Source organism: Macrobrachium rosenbergii, chromosome 4 (genome assembly GCF_040412425.1).
Source record: "Macrobrachium rosenbergii isolate ZJJX-2024 chromosome 4, ASM4041242v1, whole genome shotgun sequence".
NCBI classification, from domain to species: Eukaryota; Metazoa; Arthropoda; class Malacostraca; order Decapoda; family Palaemonidae; genus Macrobrachium; species Macrobrachium rosenbergii.
In genome coordinates, this window is record NC_089744.1 from 27,755,001 (window position 1) to 27,762,500 (window position 7,500).

Sequence of the window (7,500 nt, forward strand, 5' to 3'; positions counted from 1 at the left end):
CAGGCGGATTTTGGTATTATAAATCAAGTATGAAGGTATAATAAATATAACTAGTAACTTAGTTACCGACATTTTTTTTTGTTTTATGGCCCTAACACGCTCTTATGTACAATAAACTGCTCTTTAATCAAAGTAAATGTCATTCTACTCATTAGACGGATCTTTTCCTGCTGTCAATAAAGATCCGGAAACAAAGAACGGTACAGAAATACTTCCTTGCAGTACTTATCCCTTCAATATGGTATTTTTACGATTTTCACCGTGACTTTTTTCTCCTATACTTGTACGAAAAATACAAAAACAGTTATACGAAGAAAACTACTTCTAAGTGACAACAAAAGTAGACGAAGACGCTTAAGTAATCAGGGAAGCGCGCGCCGTGAGAATCGCTTCAAGCATGAAGGTATCTGCAGCGTGTGGTGCCTAAATAGAAAACGGGAGTCCCTTGTTCTTGCTCACAAATGTCAGAATTGAATCATGTACGGAATGTATTGTGACCTTTTCTCTGAAATTCAAATGCACCGGAATAATTGAGCATGGATCTACCGTCGTGATGGTGGAGAGGATGATGGCACGCGAATCTCTGAAAAGCTCTAAAGCGGATGTTGAAGTATGAATTACTGAAGAGGTCTGCGGAACTGTTTCGTGCTTGGTGAACCTGTTGGTGGCCAAATGTTTTGGCAGAGTTTGGCTACTAAGTGATCGGTGAAGATAATTAATGTTACGTGTTGCAGTATGTTTATCGTTGCTAGGTGCTGTTAGGGTTTGGAGAAAATTAGTTGAAAATTCTAGGTGAGAAACTAGCCATAAAAATGGCCCGTTAAAATATTCATCTTCTCTCTTGTTTATTGAAGTTCCTGCTAAGTAAACTCTTAGTGCATTACATTAGTAGGTACATGACAAATAAACGCTCGTTTGTAAGTGCCAAGTAAAAATTATGCCTGTTACGTTTTTATGTGAAACGATTAGGTAATAAACCTTTAATAAAAAAAAAAAAAGAGTTCACTGTTAAGTGCCTCTAATGATGGATATCCAGTGCTCTACACTAAACATACATCAAATGAGTAAAAAGCCACAATAATGCAAATGATAGACTGTATTTTTTCAAAATACAAAAAGGATAAAATACAGTCCATCATTTACATTATTGTGGCTTTTTACTCATTATTTCCGATCACTACACCACAGACATATATCAAGAGTTCAATAAATGTTACCTATTGAGGTTTTGGTAAGAAATGCTAGCTACAGAGTTGTTTACGAAAATGCCTGGTGACAAGTACTTCAAAGTGGCTACTAAATATTTTTGTGAAAAACTTTAGTAATAAGTTCTTAGTGAAAATTCTGACTGCTGAGCTTTTGTGAAAAATTCTGACCATCAAAGGTGAAAGTTCTATGAGCAAAACAAAACCCAAAATAATATCATGCTTCTCTCTCTCTCTCTCTCTCTCTCTCTCTCTCTCTCTCTCTCTCTCTCTCTCTCTCTCTCTCTCTCTCTCTCTCGTGCACGTAAAAGAACTTTTATTTCTTTAAAGCTATTATTTTAGACCAAATGACTCATACCACCATTCACACCGTCGGGAGTTCGGACACTTGGCATATATTCGGTGAATTATGAAGTGAATTTAATGTCAATAAGCAGAAGTTCTCAACTTTCCTCATAATTCGCCTTTTGGACTCCCAAATGTGTAAGCTGCTGCAAAGTGCTGTAAAGTTGCCCTTTCATTTCTCTGCGGCAGAATCCGTTCACTTACCAACGATGGTTTTAGACACTGGTACTCTGAATTAACCATTTCAGGTTGAAGAACTCCATATAAACTTCCTTTGTGCCCTTTTATTTATTTATCTATTTATTTATTTATTTATTTATTATTTTTTTTTTTGCTGCATTAAGCCTCGGTTATTTTTCCATATTTTTCTTTATTTTTCACGATTATGCTACGTTTTCATGCACTTGTAGATACGATAATTTTGAAATACGATAATTTTGAAATAAAATGCCTTTCTTATACATGTATATATATATATATATATATATATATATATATATATATATATATATATATATATATATATATATATATATTCACCGTTAAAAAGTTAATTACTATCTCCATCCTTATGATTTAAATATTGAATCACGAGTTAAAAACAAGGGAATCTGAACCAATTCATAGCATACTATTCTGTAAGTAAACTACTTTTTTGGTACGTTTGGTAATTTACATCCATACTTTAAATAATTAACTTTATTATTACTTTTAGCTTATACGTTAGTTGATTTTAAGAGACAAAATAAAGCCTATTCAAGTCACCTAATATCTAATCCCTACATACTTGTCTTTTATAGTACACTTTCGTTTAATTAAAAAGAAATCAGCAGTACATTAAAAGAAATTCCATTACCTAAGCCTAATGTTAATCTCCAGTCTTACAAAAGAGTTTTAAACATATACAGTAATTTCATTCGTTCTTAGGCCTACGTTCGGAGGTTTCTCTACTTTGTGATTCCCGGCGAAGGATCTACGTTTTGGTGTGGAAGAATTAAGCCTCAGGATTGGAATCCTTAATCACTTTGATTCCGAAATTACATAAATTAGAATATACAGTATGGTCGGCGAAGTTTCCGCCGCTTCGCACAAAGATCGATTTTGGGAGGGGCGTCTGGTTGCCCGAGATCGCTATCCTGGGGTGCACTCACCTGCTAAAGTATTCGCTCATGTATGTATGTATTAACAACGGATATACTCACATAAGTTCATACGCACATAGACACTTTAAGATAAAAATAGGAGTTTAGGTTTATGCACACATTACACATTAAAAGCACTAAGAATTTAGTAGGTTACCATAGTCTTTTAAGTGTACAGTTTAATTAAAGAGAAATGGAAATTTAGTTGTAAATTTTTCGTAAATCTTTATTAAATAGTGGTCCCGAAGTCTTGTATACAGAGAGAGAGAGAGAGAGAGAGAGAGAGAGAGAGAGAGAGAGAGAGAGAGAGAGAGGAGGGCCAATTTACCATGCAAAACATTTCAATTATGAAAATACACAGGCAGGCTAATGTTGTTAGTGGTGATTTGCAACGCTATAAGGACGGTAGTTATGCAGGGCGACACAGATTACACTGACATTTATTAATTAAGATTTATAGTTTAGAGTACCAAGTGAATAATAGTATGTTTTAACATTCAGTATGACAGGATGTTGATGAGAGAATTCTAGTTGGCGTGACGATGAAATACTGGCTTTTGTTGACTCTGTACACTTATGAATCTATCTGTATTACCTAACTTTCGTCATACGAATAAAAGTGAATCTTAATTGACGCACCACAGTTGTCTGAATGAATTGTGTAAGAATATATCACTTAAACTCAGCACGACTAATACGTGTAAAAGTTGAATGGATTTTTAAAGCTGGATATGTTTAATGATACTATGGCAGACAGAAAAAGGTAGAACTTACAAAGAAAATAATTAGTCTTGAAGGCTTTAGCAAGAGTATGGAATTAACTAGCAAACTGTCACCGAAGAGAGAAATGAGCTTTTAGAAAGTATATGATGACCGCGAAAATTTATCGTGACCTTTCTAAAGAAGGTAATTATTTAAGCATGAGCTGCTTCTGGGCAATCGTGTTCAGTTGCCAAATACATGATGAAGATGGGATGAAAGTCATTCTGCCTCAAGTTACATATGTATGAATAACTGTTATTCATGGTGCCCCCTTGAAGGCAACTTTTTATTGTTATTTGAAGAACAGACGGTCATTAATTAAATAACTCTCAAGTTTTGAAGCAAGCTTTTTCAATCAGTTCTCCAATACTCTTTCGGCAATAAGTTAAATCTACTAAAAATTCCTTGCAGTCTGCTCTCACAAATTATTAGACATTAAGCCACAAAGCAATCTACATCTTTAAATATAATGTTCTTCTAAGTGCTTGAATATTACAACTTAGTAATTTATTTATATCTCTTTTAACTTCCATACAGTGTATTCGTTTCGTTTATGAATAAAAAGACCATCATCATGACTACCCTTATGTCCTTACTTCATCATTTTACTGACATTGTTACTTAAACTGGATACAGCATGAGAATTGGATATGATGCAGTTATTCAAAATTTGATCAGATTAAATACGTAGCACACAAACGTTTGAATAAATGGTAGTAGAAAGTTACTCTTTATTTTTGCATTCGCAAATTTCACCTGAATTCGAACAGTCCCGCATTACTTTAATTCATTAGAATTCCACGTAAAGGTCATGAGCCGGACGCATTGCATATTGGCCTCGATGTCAAAGGGTCGTTAACTAATAATGAAAAGCTTTGTATCATTGAGCTTTGGTGGGTGGCCCCCTGGCAGATGATACGCGAAATACATCTGGATGCCAATATGCACGAAATTCGGAAACGTTATTTTGCTATTATAATTCATGCAATTTCCAGGGAAGTCTCGTGGTTTTAGAATACGGAAAATTTCAAGACCGTTTAAATTTTGTAATGAGATTCATATTCATTTTTGCTCAAAATCGTTTGTGTCTGCGACATCTGTTGTACTAATGTAAGTTTAATACATTTCATTATTATTATTACCTGGACATATCTTTACCAGAGAAACACATTTTCATTTAATCTAAATGGCCACATTTTAATGAATGTAAGGGAACTTGGAAAATAAATATGTACCCATGTAAATTGATAGATAATAAAGATGAAAGTTTTGACTGAATTATGAATTACATATTGAATTACATACCGAAGCGTAGAATAATCATCCCAAAAATGAGGATGATTACAGCCGAAGGGCATCATTTCAGCCAGATAATAAGAACCACATACAAACTGTGATGTGCATAAGGGATTTTCTTTCATATCAGCGTTCATCGTCATCTTTTTATATATAAGAAAACACTGACTTTTCCTTCGTAACAGTCGTTGATCCTTCTTCCCCCTGGACTGTTCTGTGACCTTTCCGGGTTCTGTTTCTATTTCCTAAGAACACTGTAATTTCCTGCTCTTCAAATGCAGACGTGGTGCTTCCTTTTTCGACTATTATTATTATTATTATTATTATTATTATTATTATTATTATTATTATTATTATTATTATTATTATTATTATTAAACAGAAAACTTTATTTCTATTTTTTTGTGATGCAATTTTTTTTGACATATGAACATTTTACACCATAGTGGTCTTAGCTTACGATAGCTACTGCTAATCATCCTTAAGGTGTCTATGGGTTCATCCGTAAAAAAATGTCTATTTAACATGAATATGCAAATACAAAAATCACCTTATGGGGTTTTCCCTAATATTAATAACTGGAACGTGATTGTTCGTCGTTCCAGTATTATCATCACCATCATCATCATTATTATTATTATTATTATTATTATTATTATTATTATTATTATTATTATTATTATTATTATTATTATTATTATTATTATATTCTAGACAAAACCCTTCATAGCAAGCTTCCACAGATTATAATGTTCAATTCTGCCAATTTGATAGAAATAAAATGAAATAAATAAATCAATATTTCGATAAAAACAGTTACTCACATACAAGTAGGCCTAACCCACAACAGCATTTTTGAAAATGGCAAGGCAGTTGTACCATGCTCATTCGAATAATATTACAATGTCTCTGAAATTCATAAGTTTTGACATGAAGAGCAGTGCCAGAAAGACCGTACCAGAGGATTATGACGAAGGAAACGAAAGACCTCGGATTCTGCACAGCATGCAATAGTGGACCTCAGCTCAATATGGAGGTTGGTGCTCTGCAAAGCAATTCGCGCAGAAACTAAATTTACCGATGAACATTGCCTGTTGCAATCAGTTTATGGACGACGGCCAAACGGCTTATCTTCCAGAAATAGCCTAGGACACGGTGAGCATTGGCTTGAGAAAGGAAACCACTACATCGAAAAATCTAGTCTTAAAGGGAAAGATCCCAAGAGGCTGCTAACATCAAGACATTCCAACCACATTCCATTGATGGCAGAAAATAAGATCTGAAGCAAGCTTCATTAATACCATTACTATTTTAAAAAGGGTAAACGTTACGATCAATACCGAGCTTTCTGGCAACGCTGGATGATAATTCTTTATTTAATGCTATGAACGAAGGCTTGAAGTCGAAGGTAACGCCAGGTATCACTATATATTCAGAACCCTTCAGAATATCAAGTAGCAAGAGCATAATACAAGCTTACGCTATTATTAACAAATTCTTGCTTGGTCTCATACTCCAATCTCTACATCATTTACTGATCTGTAGAAATCCTCTGTTACGGTTTGCAGCAATCGGTTCACATTTCTGGAACTGTCTACTGTTCAAAGAGTGATGTCGCAGCATACAGTCCTGTTTTATTTTCTGAACCAACGGTCGTCTCAGTACCGAGACTACAGTAGAATCTTAAGGTCCAACAGACATGATACCATCTAGATCAAGTGTGTAAACCTTTGATACATAAGTTTGTATTAAAGACCATTAACGGCAACCCAAGGTGAGTCAAGTCTAGATTTCTATCCATTTAAGACGTGCCTAGTTAGATCTGAGTCCCAGACTACTTCCTTTTCAAATCCTTTTTCCTGTTTCCATCGGATCTGGGAGGATAAGCGCAATGGAGTGCCCGTTCCACTGGCCTCAGCTTTAAAATGAATGGCGTTATTACTCGAAACACTTTACCAGGTCCGTGAGGTGAGAGAATTCGCCAGGTGGCGCAAACTTCATTTGAGTTCTTATGATTTCGTTACTGTTTACTGTTTTTTGGAAACGACTTACATGATTCGTCTCTCCCTATTGTAGTTTATCTTTATATGCTTAGTTGCTGGTAAACAGATAACATATTTCTCGTAGTGCTACTTTCAACAATATTTCTATTCCTATTTTCACATATAATTTACTTCATTTACGATGCCACTGATGATGATGATGATCATGATAATTTCAGTTAACTGCCGCTTTCACAAAGTGGGAATAATTAGCTTATAAAGACAAAGGGTACAAAGTAACATTAATAACGAACCAGGCAAACGTACACTGAAATAGAAATGACAACATTCTCTGAAAGCACACAGTAGTTTGCTCGAAAACATAGCACACATGACTGATGGATGATGACGCCTATGACCGAAGTCCGCAGAGCCCCTTGTCACTCAATACAAATACTGGATGAACCACGTTGCTCTCTCAGGAAAATATATTTCTCTCAGGTGACAAGACGCATGCCGTTCTTTCTCTTGAGGACCTGTGCCTTCTTGTGCCTGAAGGGGCACAAGAATGAAATATGAACAGGGCGTAAAAGCCTTCCCCTCGGGATAGCACTGTCATATCTTCAGGGAACTGTTAAATTCGTCTGTAGAGAAACATCACCTAAGTCACAAATTCTCTCTACCTAAGGTATGTGATTTCGTTGTTATAAACTATGAATGATTTGCTGCCCTTCCTCATAGGACTTCAATATAACGCCCAGTGGAACA